Genomic DNA, 17,894 nt, shown 5'->3' on the forward strand with positions numbered 1-17,894 from the left:
AAAAGAGGAAAGGCCGCTGGTCCTGATGGGATACCAGTTCGATTTTACACAGAGTACGCGAAGGAACTTGCCCCCCTTCTTGCAGCGGTGTACCGTAGGTCTCTAGAAGAGCGAAGCGTTCCAAAGGATTGGAAAAGGGCACAGGTCATCCCCGTTCTCAAGAAGGGACGTCGAACAGATGTGCAGAACTATAGACCTATATCTCTAACGTCGATCAGTTGTAGAATTTTGGAACACGTATTATGTTCGAGTATAATGTCTTTTCTGGAGACTAGAAATCTACTCTGTAGGAATCAGCATGGGTTTCGAAAAAGACGATCGTGTGAAACCCAGCTCGCGCTATTCGTCCACGAGACTCAGAGGGCCTTAGACACGGGTTCACAGGTAGATGCCGTGTTTCTTGACTTCCGCAAGGCGTTTGACACAGTTCCCCATAGTCGTTTAATGAACAAAGTAAGAGCATACGGACTATCAGATCAATTGTGTGATTGGATTGAGGAGTTCCTAGATAACAGAACGCAGCACGTCATTCTCAATGGAGAGAAGTCTTCCGAAGTAAGAGTGATTTCAGGTGTGCCGCAGGGGAGTGTCATAGGACCGTTGCTATTCACAATATACATAAATGACCTGGTGGATGACATCGGAAGTTCACTGAGGCTTTTTGCAGATGATGCTGTGGTGTATCGAGAGGTTGCAACAATGGAAAATTGTACTGAAATGCAGGAGGATCTGCAGCGAATTGACGCATGGTGCACGGAATGGCAATTGAATCTCAATGTAGCGAAGTGTAATGTGATGCGAATACATAGAAAGATAGGTCCCTTATCATTTAGCTACAAAATAGCAGGTCAGCAACTGGAAGCAGTTAATTCCATAAATTATCTGGGAGTACGCATTAGGAGTGATTTAAAATGGAATGATCATATAAAGTTGATCGTCGGTAAAGCAGATGCCAGACTGAGATTCATTGGAAGAATCCTAAGGAAATGCAATCCGACAACAAAGGAAGTAGGTTACAGTACGCTTGTTCGCCCAATGCTTGAATACTGCTCAGCAGTGTGGGATCCGCACCAGGTAGGGTTGATAGAAGAGATAGAGAAGATCCAACGGAGAGCAGCGCGCTTCGTTACAGGATCATTTAGTAATTGCGAAAGCGTTACGGAGATGATAGATAAACTCCAGTGGAAGACTCTGCAGGAGAGACGCTCAGTAGCTCGGTACGGGCTTTTGTTGAAGTTTCGAGAACATACCTTCACCGAAGAGTCAAGCAGTATATTGCTCCCTCCTACGTATATCTCGCGAAGAGACCATGAGGATAAAATCAGAGAGATTAGAGCCCACACAGAAGCATACCGACAGTCCTTCTTTCCACGTACAATACGAGACTGGAATAGAAGGGAGAACCGATAGAGGTACTCAGGGTACCCTCCGCCACACACCGTCAGGTGGCTTGCGGAGTACGGATGTAGATGTAGATGTAGACGTGCTCTAGCAACAAGAAGTGCAGTGTGTAACCATTCAGGGCCTTGAAAATAAACTTTTTTATAGTTTTCATATTGTAAATACACGTTTTTCACTTTTTCCAACAACTTTACGTTATAATGACTTTATACAAGACGTTATAATTTATCTATAACACATGGCTTTCTACCATGCAAAATGAAATGCTGTTTCAGTGGTCCATGTAACTATGTTTTCGGATGTTCGCACTATGTTTACCTGTTTCGCGACAAGAAATAAATACTAACATCTACAAAAAATTAAAAAGTTCCTCAAGTATGGCGAATATGAGAAAAGACGAATGCGTTCCCGACTTTTAAAAAGACAAACATTTTCAATGGTGCAAAGGACGAGGAAGTATACAACTAAGATGATAATCCTTGAAGCTTTGTGACAATAATCGCACTGAAAAATATTTTCTTTTTTTTCAGAAGTTCTGTCCCGAATCCTTTCCATTTTTGCTGCATATCTGATTTATTTCTAAAAATTTTAATTAAATTTGGAATGTACGCCGACCAGAGAATGAGATGCCGAGGTACGGGCAATGCGATCTGGTATCGCGCTTCACATTTCGTATTGGCTCCATCTAGGCACGCAGTTTCGCGAGAGCTCATCATGTCACAAAGAAGGAAGAGCCAATTTCATTCGAGAGCGAAGAGGAGAACCTTCTGGATTAATCTCGCAAAGCGGAACTGCTTAATAAAACGCCTCAAGTTCAGAACCCGCTCAGGGTTTAGTAGTTTTGTTCACCAATACTGTAATAAAAGTCACTTCAGATAAAATTTGCTTCTCAAAATACCTATAAAAGTTAGCTGTAAAGGACAAGAAATGTTACAAATGCAGCATAGTTAAAAATAGTTGTCGTCACTGATTCATTATTCGCCCTGACGTGCTTTAAGGATATAACTTTCCTGTACACTTTATTATCATGCTTGACCGTCTTGTGCTGTTCTCTAGAACCACTTCTATGCCTTTCATTAGTCTGTCGTCTAGATTTTTCGCACGTCTTTTAATATGGTAACGGACGTTTTTGGCATACAAAGAGTCCTTCGGCTAAACTACATGTTCCAACAATCTCCAGTTAGTTTACATTACAGACCCGATTACGCCTTCCGCTAAAGTCTGTTCCCTGAACAATGTCTCTATTTCGCTATCTCAAATTACAAAAAGGTTGAAGAGCAATCGCATTCTGTTGCAGGAGCTTTCCCCTCTACCCCTCCCCTATATTTCCAGCATATTACGGAAATTAAATGACAATATAGAACAAAACTCCCGCCTTAACTATTCCCTCCTGTGTACCACATACAAAAGTTTTTCATGAATTACCGTCAGATTGCCTATTAAAAAGATTTATTTATTTTACTCGTATACAGTCTGTACTTACATGTTGACATTACTTTCCCACACAGTCATCACCAAAATTAAAAATCTGTCGAACCGTGAAACAAGATTTTTCGTCCTTTCAATAAAAAACGGTGCCGCCTGATGTTTCAGCCAAGTGTTGATACCATCTTAGAGCTCATTATCACCCATGAAATTCTGTGTATCCAGCCAGGCCTTCAATTTGCAAAGAGATGAAAGTTGCTTGGTGTCACGTCCAGACAATAGAGGGGAAGTTTCGAAATCTCCCAGACAGGATGTATGAGTTTTCCCTTCATTCGATTCGGGGTAAGAGACCGCGCATTGTCTTAAAGGAGAACGTTTGTTTTGGATTTGCTCCGGAGTTTCGTAACGTCACAGTATTTTCATGCATTGCTCTCTTGAAATCTGTTGAAAAATTCTTTGTGATTCCAAAACCAGCCTTTTGCTCTTTGACAGAATCTGCTTGAATTCTTTTGGGCTTATTGGGAGAATGAACGTGCATCCACTGTTTGGACTGTTCTTTACTTTCATTGTTCAGTACTGCATCCTTTACTTCAGTCACGATCCATTACAGAGAATCCTTCCTCTTTTGATAGTAGTGCTGAGTGAATATCATGGACGAGCCTATTCTGTTAGCTTTCTAAACACGAGATATATTACTACCCATCGGGTGCAATACATACTGTATTTTAACCTCTTCATTACACTTTAAAAACGGTTGTCCTTTAAATCTGAGTTACATCTTAAAGAATTCGAGAACCATCGAGCCCTGCATGCAAGAACTCGCAAATATTTTGCACAACACCAACAATCCATTCACGCCAGACAATCTTAGATTAATCTTGGCTGCATTGACTCCTTCAGTATGCACAAAGTGAATGATACACGAAGGCACCAAAGAAACCGGTATATGCATGACTGTTCACATACAGAGATATGTTATTGTTTGTTGTGGTCTTCAATCCAGAGATTGGTTTGATGCAGCTCGCCACGCTACTACATCCTGTGCAAGGTTCTTCATCTCCCAGTACCTACTGCAGCCTTTATCCTTCTGAATCTGCTTAGTGTGTTCATCTGCTGGTCTCCCACTACGATTTTTTTACCGTCCACGCTGCCCTCAAATACTAAATTGGTGATCCCTTGATGCCTCAGAGCATGTCTTACCCACCGATCCCTTCTTCTAGCCAAGCTGTGCCACAAATTTCTCTTTTCCGCAGTTCTATTCAGTACCTTCTAATTAGTTATGTGGTCTACCCGTCTAATTTTCAGCATTCTTCTCTAGCACCACATTTCGAATGCTTCTATTCTCTTTTTGTCTAAGCTATTAATAGTCCATGTTTCACTTCCGTACGTGGCTACACTCCGCACAAGTACTTTCAGAAACGATTTCCTGACACTGAAATCTATGCTCGATGATAACAAATTTCTCTTCTTCAGAAACGCTTTCCTTGCCATTGTCAGTCTACATTTTATATCCTCTCTACTTCGACCATCATCAGTTATTTTGCTCCCCAAATCTACATCTACATTCATACTCCGCAAGCCACCCATCGGTGTGTGGTGGAGGGCACTTTACGTGCCACTGTCATTAACTCCCTTTTCTGTTCCAGTCGCGTATGGTTCGCGGGAAGAACGACTGTCTGAAAGCCTCAGTGCGCGCTCAGATCTCTCTAATTTTACATTCGTGATCTCCTCGGGAGGTATAAGTTGGGGGAAGCAATATATTCGATACCTAATACAGAAACGAACCCTCTCGATACCTGGCGAGCAAGCTACACCGCGATGCAGAGCGCCTCTCTTGCAGAGTCTGCCACTTGAGTTTGTTAAACATCTCCGTAAAGCTGTCACGGTTTCCAAATAACCCTGTGGCGAAACGCGCCGCTCTTCTTTGGATCTTCTCTATCTCCTCCGCCAACCCGACCTTGTACGGATGCCACACTGATGAGCAATACTCAAGTATAGGTCGAACGAGTGTTTGGTAAGCCACCTCCTTTGTTGATGGACTACATTTTCTAAGGATTCTCCCAATGAATCTCAACCTGGTACCCGCCATACCAACAATTAATTTTATATGATCGTTCCATTCAAATCGTTCCGCACGCATACTCCCAGATATTTAACAGAAGTAACTGCTTCCAGTGTTTGTTCCGCTATCATATAATCATACAATAAAGGATCCTTCTTTCTGTGCATTAGCAATATATTACATTTGTCTATGTTAAGGTTCAGTTGCCACTCCCTACACCAAGTGCCTATCCGCTGCAGATCTTCCTGTATTTCGCTACAATTTTCTAATGCTGCAACTTCTCTGTATACTACAGCATCATTCGCGAAAAGCCGCATGGAACTTCCGACACTATCTACTAGGTCATTTATATATATTGTGAAAATCAATTGTACCATAAGACTCCCCTGTGGCACGCCAGAGGTTACTTTAACGTCTGCAGACGTCTCTCCATTGATAACAACATGCTGTGTTCTGTTTGCTAAAAACTCTTGAATCCAGCCACACAGCTGGTCTGATATTCCGTTGGCTCTTACTTTGTTTATCAGGCGACAGTGCGGAACTGTATCGAACGCCTTCCGGAAGTCTAGGAAAATAACATCTACCTGGGAGTATGTATCTAATAATTACTGGGTCTCATGAACAAATAAAGCGAGTTGGGTCTCACACGATCGCTGTTTCCGGAATCTATGTTGATTCCTGCAAAGTAGATTCTGGGTTTCAAAAAACGACATGATACTCGAGCAAAAAACATGTTCTAAATTTCTACAACAGATCGACGTCAGAGATATAGGTCTATAGTTTTGCGGATCTGCTCGACGACCCTTTTTGAAGACTGGGACTACCTGTGCTCTTTTCCAATCATTTGGAACCTTCCGTTCCTCTAGAGACTTGCGGTACACGGCTGTTAGAAGGGGGGAAGTTCTTTCGCGTACTCTGTGTAGAACCGAATTGGTATTCCGTCAGGTCCAGTGGACTTTCCTCTGTTGAGTGATTTCAGTTGCTTTTCTATTCCTTGGACACTTATTTCGATGTCAGCCATTTTTTCATTTGTTCGAGGATTTAGAGAAGGAACTGCAGTGCGGTCTTCCTCTGTGAAACAGCTTTGGAAAAAGGTGTCTAGTATTTCAGCTTTATGCGTGTCATCCTCTGTTTCAAAGCCATCATCATTCCGGAGTGTCTGGATATGATGTTTCGAGCCACTTACTGATTTAACGTAAGACCAGAACTTCCTAGGATTTTCTGTGAAGTCGGTACATAGAATTTTACTTTCGAATTCACTGAACGCTTCACGCATAGCCCTCCTTACGCTAACTTTGACATCGTTTAGGTTCTGTTAGTCTGAGAGGTTTTGGCTGCGTTTAAACTTGGAGTGAAGCTCTCTTTGCTTCCGCAGTAGTTTCCAAACTTCTGTTGTGGAACCACGGTGGGTTTTTCCCGTCCCTCACAGTTTTACTCCGCCCGTACCTGTCTAGAACGCATTTTACAATTGCCTTAAACTTTTTCCATAAACACTCAACATTGTCAGTGTCGGAACAGAAATTTTCGTTTTGATCTATTAGGTAGTCTTAAATCTGCCTTCTATTACTCTTGCTAAACAGATAAACCTTCCTCCCCTTTTTTATATTCGTATTAACTTCCATATTCAGGGATGCTGCAACGGCCTTATGATCACTGATTCCCTGTTCTGCACTTACAGAGTCGAAAAGTTCGGGTCTGTTTCTTATGAGTAGGTCCAAGATGTTATTCTCCACGAGTCGGTTCTCTGTTTAATTGCTCGAGGTAATTTTCGGATAGTACACTCAGTATAATGTCACTCGATGCTCTGTCTCTACCACTCGTCCTAAACATCTGAGTATCCCAGTCTATATCTGGTAAATTGAAATCTCCACATAAGACTATAATATGTTGAGAAAATTTATGTGAAATGTATTCCAAATTTTCTCGCAGCTGTTCTGCCACTAATGCTGCTCAGTCGGGAGGTGGGTAAAAGGAGCCAATTATTAACCTAGCTCGGTTGTTGAGTGTAACTTCCACCCATAATATTTTGCAGGAACTATCCACTTCAACTTCAAAACAGGATAATCTACTACTAACAGCGACAAACACGCCACCACCGGTTGCATGCAATCTATCCTTTCTAAACACCGTCTGTGCCTTTGTAAAAATTTCGGCTGGCTTCATCTCTGGCTTCAGCCAGCTTTCTGTACCTATAACGATTTCAGCTTCGGTGTTTTCTATCAGCGCTTGAAGCTCCGGTACTTCACCAATGCAGCTTCGACAGATTACAATTACAATACCGATTGCTGCTTGGTCCCCGCATGTCCTGACTTTTCCCCACACCCTTTGAAGCTGTTGCCCTTTCTGTACTTGCCCGAGGCCATCTAACCTAAAAAGCCGCCCAGTCCACGCCACACAGCCCCTGCTACCCGTGTAGCCGCTTGCTGCGTGTAGTGGACTCCTGACCTATCCAGCGGAACCCGAAACCCCACCACCCTATGGCGCAAATCGAGGAATGTGCAGCCCACACGGTCGCAGAACCGTCTCAGCCTCTGATTCAGACCCTCCACTCGGCTCTGTATCAAAGGTCCGCAGTCATTCCTTTCGACGATGCTGCACATGGTGAGCTCTGCCTTCATCCCCCTAGCGAGACTGGCAGTCTTCACCAAATCAGATAGCCGCCGGAAGCCAGAGAGGATTTCCTCCGATCCATAGCGACACACATCATTGGTGCCGACATGAGCGACCACCTGCAGATGGGTGCACCCTGTACCCTTCATGGCGTCCGGAAGGACCCTTTCCACATCTGAAATGACTCCCCCCGGTATGCACACGGAGGGCACATTGGTTTTCTTCCCCTCTCTTGCTGCCGTATCCCTAAGGGGCCCCATTACGTTCCTGACGTTGGAGCTCCCAACTATCAGTAAGCCCACCCTCTGCGACCGCCCGGATCTTGCAAACTGAGGGGCAACCTCTGGAATAGGACAAGCTGCCATGTCAGGCCGAAGATCACTATCAGCCTGAGACAGAGCCTGAAACCGGTTCGTCAGACAAACTGGAGAGGCCTTTCGTTCAGCCCTCCGGAATGTCTTTCGCCCCCTGCCACACCTCGAGACGACCTCCCACTCTACCACAGCTAAGGGATCAGCCTCAATGCGGGCAGTATCTCGGGCAACCACAGTCGTAGTCCGATCGGGGGATGCGTGGGACGAGCTGGCCGTCCCCGACAAACCCCCACCCGGACCCCAACAGTGATGCCCATTGGCAACAGCCTCAAGCTGTGTGATCGAAGCCAACACTGCCTGAAGCTGGGAACGAAGGGATGCGAACTCAGCCTGCATCCCTACACAGCAGTTGCAGTCCCTATCCATGCTAAAACTGTTGTGGAAAGAACGTTTGAATTAATCTACAGAGAGCACAAACAATTCGACACAAAATTTAAACTCTTATTAAAATACAAGATTTCCTAGTAAATGCAGTAATGCTGCTACTTGCGCACTGCTGACACACTGCGTGGCGGCGGAAGGAGACTATGCGATTTTACACTATTCAGGTACTAAAAACGCGATGCTACAACTCTCAATTACTATAATACGCCCGAAATTTATGAATTAAACAATGCAAGTACCAAAAACACGCAAAGAAATTAAGAATTAAACTATGTAACAAATGAGTGAGCTAGGAGTATACGACTTGCTGCTGCAGCTGCTTATCCAACGGCGGCAGGGAACACACAGCAAATAGCAATATTCATTCACTACTTTAAGTGTCTCATTTCCTAATCCAATTCCCGCAGCATCACCTGATTTAATCTTACTGCATTAAATTGTCCTCGTTGTGCTTTTGTTGATGTTCATCTTATATCCTTCTATCAATACACTATCCATTCCGTTCAACTGCTCTTCCACGTCCTTTGCTGTCTCTGACAGAATTACAATGTCATTGTCGAATCTCAAAGTTTTTATTTCTTCTCCATGCATTGTAATGCCTACTCCGAATTTTTCTTTTGTTTCCTTCACTGCTTGCTCAATATACAGATTGAATAACATCGGGGAGAGGCTACAACCCTGTCTCACTCCTTTCCCAATCACTGCTTCCCTTTCATGCCCCTCGACTCTTATTACTGCCATCTGGTTTCTGTACAAATTGTAAATAGCCTTTCGCTCCCTGTATTTTACCCCTGCTACCTTCAGAATTTGAATTTGAATTTGAGTTTTCCAATCAACATTGCCTAAAGCTTACTCTAAGTCTACAAATGCTAGAAACGTAGGTTTGCCTTTCCCTAATCTACCTTCTAAGATAAGTCGTAGGGTCAGTATTGCCTCACGTGTTCCAACATTTCTACGGAATCCAAACTGATCTTCACCGAGGTCGGCTTCTACCAATTTTCCCATTCGTCTTTAAGGAATTCGTGATAATATTTTGTAGCTGTGACTTATTAAACTGGTAGTTCGGTAATTCACACATCTGTCAAAACCTGCTTTCTTTGGGATTGCAATTATTACATTCTTCTTGAAGTCGGAGGGTATTTTGCCTGTCTCATACATCTTGTTCACCAGATGGTAGACTTCTGTCAGGGCTGGCTCTCCCAAGGCTATCAGTAGTTCTAATGGGATGTTGTCTAACCACGCAGTAAAGCTGCATGCCCTCGGGAAAAGTTAAGGCTGCAGCTTCCCCTTGCTGTCAGCTGTTCGCAGTACCAGTGTAGTGTAACAAGGCCACGTCAGTCAGTCATCCAGACTGTTGTCCCTTCAACTGATGAAAAGCCTGCTTCCCCGCTGCAGGTACCCCACGTTTGTCTGGCCTCTCAATAGATACCTCTCCATTGTGGTTGCACCTGCGGTATGGCTACCTGTATCGCTGGGGCACGCAAGCCTCCCCCCCCCCCCCCCACCATGGCATGGTTCATGGTTCAAGAGGAGGGGGAGGGGGAGGGACAGAGATATGTAAGCAGGCAGAATATGGTGTTGCGGTCGACGGAGCCTATAGAAGACAAGTGTCTGGCGCTGTTGTTATTCGGTTACCGCTTTTACAATGCCAGCTTATCAAGATTTAACTGACTTTGAACGTGGTGTTATAGTCGGTGCTCGAGTGATGGGTCACAGTGTCTCGGAGATAGCGATTAAGTAGGGATTCTCCCCTACGACCATTTCAAAAGGGTACGTGAATATCAGGAATCCGCAAAACATCAAATCTGCGACATCGCTGCGGCCGGAAAAAGATCCTGCAAGAAAGGTACCAACTACGACTGAAGAGAATCGTTCAACATGACTGAAGTGCAACTTTTCCGCAAATTACTGCAGATTTCAATGCTGGCAGCGTGAGAACCATTCAACGGAACATCACTGATATGGGTTTTCAGTGCCGGAGGCCCACTCTTGTACCCTTGATGACTGCGCGATACAAGGCTTTATGCCTCGCCTGGGCCCGCCAACACCAGCATTGGACTGTTGATGACTGAAAATATGTTACCTGTCGGACGAGTTTCGTATCAAATAGTATCGAGCGGGTGGACTAGTACGGTTATGGAGACAACCTCATGAATCAATGGACCTTCATGTTAGCAGGGTACTGTTTAAGCTGTAAGAGGATCCTTAATGGTGTGGAGCATGTTCAGTTGGAGTGATAAGGAACCTCTGATACGTCTAGATACGACTCTGACGCGTGAGAAATTAAGTAAGCATCCTGCCTGATCATCTGCACCCATTCATATTCATTGTGCATCCCGACGGACGTGGGCAGTTCCAGCAGGACAGTCGGACGCTGTGGCCGAGCGGTTCTAGGCGCTTCAGTCCGGAACCTCGCTGCTGCTACGGTCGCAGGTTCTAATCCTGCCTCTGGCATGGATGTGTGTTATGTCCTTAGGTTAGTTAGGTTTAAGTAGTTCTAAGTCTAGGGGACTGATGTCCTCAGATGTTAAATCCCATAGTGTTTAGAGCCATTTGAACCATCAGGTCGATGCGACACACCACACGTCCAAAATTGCTACAGATTAGCTCCAGGGACACTCTTCTGAGTTTAAACACCTCTGCTGGCCACCAAATTCCCTACACATGAACAGTATTGAGCGTATGCCTTGCAACGTGCTGTTGAGAAGAGATCTCCACCTTCGTACTCTTACAGATTTACGGACAGACCTGCAGGATCCATGGCTTCAGTTCCCTCCAGCACAGCACTTCAAACATTAGTCGAGCCCAAGCCACTCCGTGTTGCAGCACTTCTGCTTCCTTGCAGGGGCCATACACGATAGTAGGAATGTGTACCAATTTCTTTGGCTCTTCAGTGTGTAAGTGCACTTCGCAACTGGGGAAATTTCACCAACTGTTTTATTCGCTTCCTGTTCACACACTGAAGAATGCAACATGTAGCTGACTGATGTATAGTGTCCTGCACAGTCTCTTTCTCGAACAACGATAGTGACATGAAGGAACAAGCGTTTGTTCATTTTTAACAGCCAGTCATAGGATAATTTGCAAATATACCTCATATACTATGACAACAAGGCCTTCTGTACGTTCATCCAATTCTTCAATCATTTAATCTTCGCTTCAACTTTACCAGGACAGTTTCACTTATGCCTCAGACCCATTAAAATCTATACATAAATTTTAATACATATATATAAAATAGATTTATGTGTGTACATCTGGGATCTCCTCCAAATAATCTGGATCGATGTCACGAAATTTGTCAAAAAAAGCAGGTCTCATATGTGTGAGCATTGTGGGGCTTAGTAGAAGCAGAGATATAGGCAAAGACGTGTTTCAGAGCCCCCGATGGTTAGGCTGCCGTGTGTGACAGGCATATTGTGCAGGAAGAGTATAGGGCACCTGACTGACTTCTTTGTAGGACATCCCAACTTTTAGGGAGCAAGAAACGGTTTTCCAGCCCCCTACATATAGGTTTCCCTGCACGACAGGTATGCTGTGCTGGCACAGTATCAACCTGTTATCGACCTGCTAAGCACAACGGCCTATACATCACAGGAAACAAACATTTTGCAGCCCCCAAAGTGTAGGTGGCCCTGCATAACAGACATGTGTTGGAGGAAGCCTGGATGGAGGGAGTGAGGGAGGGAGAGAGGCAGGGGATGGAGAGAGAGGTAGGAAAACAAGGATAGGGACAGAGACAATTTGAGGAGGAGAAGGACAGTGCAAGCGGAGGGGACAGAGAGTGTGAATCAGAAGGTCGACAGCGCAGGGAGGAAGCAAAGCAGGTGGACAGCGAGACAGGTGAGTAGGTGATGGACAGAAATAGGGAGAGCAGGAGATTAATAGAGAGGGGGGAGGAGAAGATGAGCACAGTGAGGGAGTGGGGAAGGAGAGAGAGGGAAGAGGAGTAGGTGAAGAGACATAGTGAAGAGGAAGGAGCAGATAGACAGAGGTGGGGGGATGGACACATCGCTGGAAGTGGAAACAGATAGGGGATAGGGAGGTGAGGACAGTATAGTTTCAAATGTATATATGGATGAAACAGTAGGGAAATGTCTTTATTTAGATAAAAATAACTGTTTTTTTGCGTTACGCACGTTACCCAGTCTTCAATTACCATCAGTACTCGAGTTAATTTTCATTCAAAAAATAATTTAGGTTCCCCCCTCCCTGAACAGAATACCCAATAGGCTAAATTTACTCTGGGACTATATATTGGGATTATTATTCCCCACTACCTGTTTCTACAGCTTCCAATTCCCGTCTATGCGAATGTAGCACGAACCTGTGCCTTCTTAAGCATTATCACATAATCTTCTCCTTCAAGGAAATGTGCTCAAATTATTGCCTTGTCTCTGTAGTGTCGGCGTTGTCAGATGGGTTGAAGCAATGTCGGGGACAGTGAGTAGCCGGATGCTGCTCCTGACGTCACCCCTCTTCTCAGGACGCAATCTGTGCACAACATCTGTCTGCATTTCGAGTAAATCCCATGTGCAAATGTGAGAACGTTTGCCTAGTGTTTGGGTGTCATGTTTTTAAGACAGGGCTTACGTATCGGCTGGGAATTTCGGAAGCTGGATGTGGGAAACTGCCTAAAAACCGCATCCGAGCTAGCTGTCACACCGAACCTCGTCATCATCCGCTGGGCGATATCTATCATAGGCGGGCGCCCCTACCTGGAGTCCGGAGCGGCGTGGTCACGTGCCCGGCTCTCCCGACGAGTCATACTCTCCAGTACCTGCGCATATATGTTTCTTGCACTGACATACTACTTTTTTCTAGTCCATAAAGTTCAATTTTTCACATACATCGTAGAGACTTTCTCTATTTTTCTTTATTTGTATGTCTGCAGGTCTGACAAACGGGCAGAGTAAGAGTTTTTAAAGTCTAAGTAATATGAAAGGTTGCACACCTCATTCATCTGTGCATAATAGTGCAGTGTTCAATCTTGTGGTTTTTTATTTCATGTCGCTGCAAGCGTAAATCCTCTGTTTCGTTATAGAATTTGCATTATTCTTCTGTTATTGAACCTTAACGGTAATCACTTCTTTGCTGGTACACCATTCACAAATTCACTGCAAAACTGAATTTGCTTCGTACTGTCGCTACACGTTTGTAGCTTCGCGGCTCTTTGTACATAGTTTAATTGGAACTCGCCATATTCGCTTTCATATTCTGAAAAAGTGAGAGCCGAATTATTTTGGAAAAAAGATCTGAAATTGAAATACACAAACTACACCTACAGAGCTGTCCCTGTGTAGGTGACATCGAAATACTGACGGGCAACATCTGCATTATACGGAAGCACTTTGATCGTTGCTCCGCGTACTGCAGCACTTCTAGTTTGCTACAGTCATTAGCGAAGGGCTGTGTGAGAAGCGCTTTGACCGCGTCTCTGGAAGGAGCAATCAGCAGCCAATCGTATCTGCATATAAGCTCTCGTCCATAACGGGTCGGGGCTATCTATGTCCATTCCATGTTGCCAGAGACTGCAACCAGTAAAGGGAGCGAACCCAACGTCAACCGCTCTGCTTAACAGAATTATCATTCCTCACCTGCTGAGTGAAAATCAGTTACGTAAGTATGAAGTAGTCCGACACATACGAAACAGGAATGCCCAGCTATCGAACGATATTCCGCAAGCGAACGTGCAAATAGTGTTAAAGACTAACGTAGCAAGACTGTACGGCTGGTCCCGGCGGAGGTTCGAGTCCTCCCTCGGGCATGGGTGTGTGTGTTTGTCCTTATGATAATTTACGTTAAGTAGTGTGCAAGCTTAGGGACGGCTGACCTTAGCAGTCACGTCCCATAAGATTTCACAAACATTTGAACATTTTAACGTAGCAAATTCGATTCCTCTTATCCCATGCGCGGATTGTAATCGAGGAAACACAATTGGCTGTGCTTCTACATACAAACACAATTGGCTGTGTTTCTATATACAAGCCTAAATTTATCTAGTTCTACCCTCAAGTTCATAGTGTAAGTTGCGTGTCCGCAAAAATAGGCTGTCTCTTGTCTCTTGACGAGACATGGCTTTTGCAAATTTGGAGCGCTCCCCGCAAAATGCAAAGCTTTTCGTGTAAAGTCTACCAGTCTAGTTTGTTCAGAATTGCTGTGACATTTTCGCGCTGAGTCAACACACTGGTTACGACTCGCGTAACTTTTCTTTGAATATTCCCTGTCTCTCGATAATACAGCCAGATAAAGATTCCAGACAGTCGCTCATAACGATCAGAATTCGTCTGTCGAGGTCAATATCAGCGACTTTCTTTGTGGGTGAACTAAGCTACCTCCGTATTATTGTGGAGTTTACCTGGCCAGTTGGGCTTTGATCACTACCAACATTCTCTACTAGTTTCACAGCACATTAAAAATCCTTATAGAGCATGTATCGATATGAACGACAGTAATGTTGAAGATATTCAAGCCTGTAGTCAATCGGATGTCATAGCATGTTTCGGGACAACAGTTATCCCATTTTCAACTGCTACAAACAAGGAAACCAGATAAAACAATGCTCCTAATACCGACAGAACGGACATAATAAGGATTACAGACTTCCTGAGTTGTACATACCTTTAAAAAATTTCTTCCATTGGCCCTTGTCACAACTGAAAATAACCCTTAGACAAATAGCGTTTTGACGCGGGTTTGACAGATTGGTTGGATGTAGCAGTTAGGCATGGTAACCAGCAAAATCATAAAAATCCAGGCAAATATAGAGTCATGACGTATTGGGGAACCATCTCATATAAATCAGCGAGGTTATGTAACAAGAAAGCGGTTAGAACTGTTTTCAAGGTGGACAACAAATTAGGACAGAGGCTGAGGCATAATGTCACCACACTTGAGGAATGGATGAGTTTATGAAGAAAATTTCAGGATTGTGGGACTGTACGGCTGATCCCGGCGGAGGTTCGAGTCCTCCCTCGGGCATGGGTGTGTGTGTTTGTGTTTAGAATAACTTAGCTTCCGTTGTGTGTAAGCTTAGGGACTGATGACCTTAGCAGTTAAGTCCCATATGATTTCAAACACATTTAGAAATTCAGGGTTGTGAAACGAGAAATGTGGGGCTGACGGGACATAATTTTAAAGTTTGATTTAAAGGACATAATAATAGAAGCAACAGCGCGTCAGCTGCGGCATTGCACGTTGAAGAAAAAGGGTGATTCCTATCAACTTCGGAGGAGGTAGAAATTTATTTTGCCTTGAAAGAGGAGTGCGTCGGCGTTTTAAATGCGGGGACGGCAGTGTCTGAAGAGTGTTTCTAGGAGCATTTTAGCGATGTCTTCCCTAAGGAGCAGCAACTAAGATACTTTACCTAGTGACACAGGATTTACGGATGCTGTTTCCGTTCAGATTGCAGTGCTGAGATGGTTTTAAATTAGAATGGGCTGGGACCAGACAGGCATTTCCCAAAGGTTAATGACAGGCAGTAGTATCGATGGTGCTGAGCGTTAGGCTTTAGTTAAATACACTCCTGGAAACTGAAATAAGAACACCGTGAATTCATTGTCCCAGGAAGGGGAAACTTTATTGACACATTCCTGGGGTCAGATACATCACATGATCACACTGACAGAACCACAGGCACATAGACACAGGCAACAGGGCATGCACAATGTCGACACTAGTACAGTGTATATCCACCTTTCGCAGCAATGCAGGCTGCTATTCTCCCATGGAGACGATCGTAGAGATGCTGGATGTAGTCCTGTGGAACGGCTTGCCATGCCATTTCCACCTGGCGCCTCAGTTGGACCAGCTTTCATGCTGGACGTGCAGATCGCGTGAGACGACGCTTCATCCAGTCCCAAACAAGCTCAATGGGGGACAGATCCGGAGATCTTGCTGGCCAGGGTAGTTGACTTACACCTTCTAGAGCACGTTGGGTGGCACGGGATACATGCGGACGTGCATTGTCCTGTTGGAACAGCAAGTTCCCTTGCCGGTCTAGAAATGGTTCAACGATGGATTCGATGACGGTTTGGATGTACCGTACACTATTCAGTGTCCCCTCGACGATCACCAGAGTTGTACGGCCAGTGTAGGAGATCGCTCCCCACACCATGATGCCGGGTGTTGGCCCTGTGTGCCTCGGTCGTATGCAGTCCTGATTGTGGCGCTCACCTGCACGGCGCCAATCACGCATACGACCATCATTGGCACCAAGGCAGAAGCGACTCTCATCGCTGAAGACGACACGTCTCCATTCGTCCCTCCATTCACGCCTGTCGCGACACCATTGGAGGCGGGCTGCACGATGTTGGGGCGTGAGAGGAAGACGGCCTAACGGTGTGCGGGACCGTAGCCCAGCTTCATGGAGACGGTTTTGAATGGTCCTCGCCGATACCCCAGGAGCAACAGTGTCCCTAATTTGCTGGGAAGTGGCGGTGCGGTCCCCTACGGCACTGCGTAGGATCCTACGGTCTTGGCATGCATCCGTGCATCGCTGCGGTCAGGTCCCAGGTCGACGGGCACGTGCACCTTCCGCCGACCACTGGCGACAACATCGATGTACTGTGGAGACCTCACGCCCCACGTGTTGAGCAACTCGGCGGTACGTCCACCCGGCCTCCCGCATGCCCACTATACGCCTTTGCTCAAAGTCCGTCAACTGCACATACGGTTCACGTCCACGCTGTAGCGGCATGCTACCACTGTTAAAGACTACGATGGAGCTCCGCATGCCACGGCAAACTAGCTGACCCTGACGGCGGCGGTGCACAAATGCTGCAGAGCTAGCGCCATTCGACGGCCAACACCGTGGTTCCTGGTGTGTCCGCTGTGCCGTGCGTGTGATCATTGCTTGCACAGCCCTCCCGCAGTGTCCGGAGCAAGTTTGGTGGGTCTGACACACCGGTGTCAATGTGTTCTTTTTTTCAATTTCCAGGAGTGTATTTGAGCAAATGTTTTAAGATTATTTTAAAATGTCCACATGTATACAGCTAAGGCATGTTAACGTATCAGCTATACACAAAATATAACATTAAAACAACAAAACAGCAACTGGGACGAATACACCTGGAGATTAGAGGGTTCATGCAATGATGGAAAGTATAGTGAGTGTCGTATACACTCGTCACAGGGATAATCTACGGCATTGTAAAGGCCTCTTCTAAGTCAATGTCGTGCAGTATCAGATTTTCGCTGCTAGAAGACGGGCGCCCTGGTCGTTTCACGTGACAGCGTCCCAAGGGTATACAATGCACAATAAGTACGAGAATCAACACCTTGGTCAACAGGCTATTGACGACGAGCCATCGACGACTGTAATCTCTCACCAAACTGACGTTCGAGCAGGCGATATACCATGTACGGCGCAAGGAGCACCTAACAGCTGTTTCACGATGTTCTACCAGCCCTTGCATAGTAAACCTTTCAAAACAGAGGCAAATCAGTGTACGCCCCCGTCCATAGAGTATTTATTTTTCACTCAATGCTCTAACTCCACACGGAATGCAGAGGCAGATTGCTTTCCTACAGATTTTGTGCCAGCTACGTAGATACTAAAGTCATAAGACGAAGACAAATTAAAAAAAGATTTATGTGTCTACCACTTGCAAACACTGATGAGCATTGTTCCACCTTTC

General features: G+C 45.2%; 1 protein-coding gene across 1 annotated transcript in view; it reads right to left on the reverse strand.

The window, feature by feature from the left end:
• LOC126278471 (G-protein coupled receptor 54-like) overlaps positions 1-17,894 on the reverse strand; it is a 1,326,787-nt gene that overhangs the window by 389,395 nt on the left and 919,498 nt on the right. The window lies entirely within an intron of this gene.

Source organism: Schistocerca gregaria, chromosome 6, assembly GCF_023897955.1.
Source record: "Schistocerca gregaria isolate iqSchGreg1 chromosome 6, iqSchGreg1.2, whole genome shotgun sequence".
Taxonomy (NCBI): Eukaryota; Metazoa; Arthropoda; class Insecta; order Orthoptera; family Acrididae; genus Schistocerca; species Schistocerca gregaria.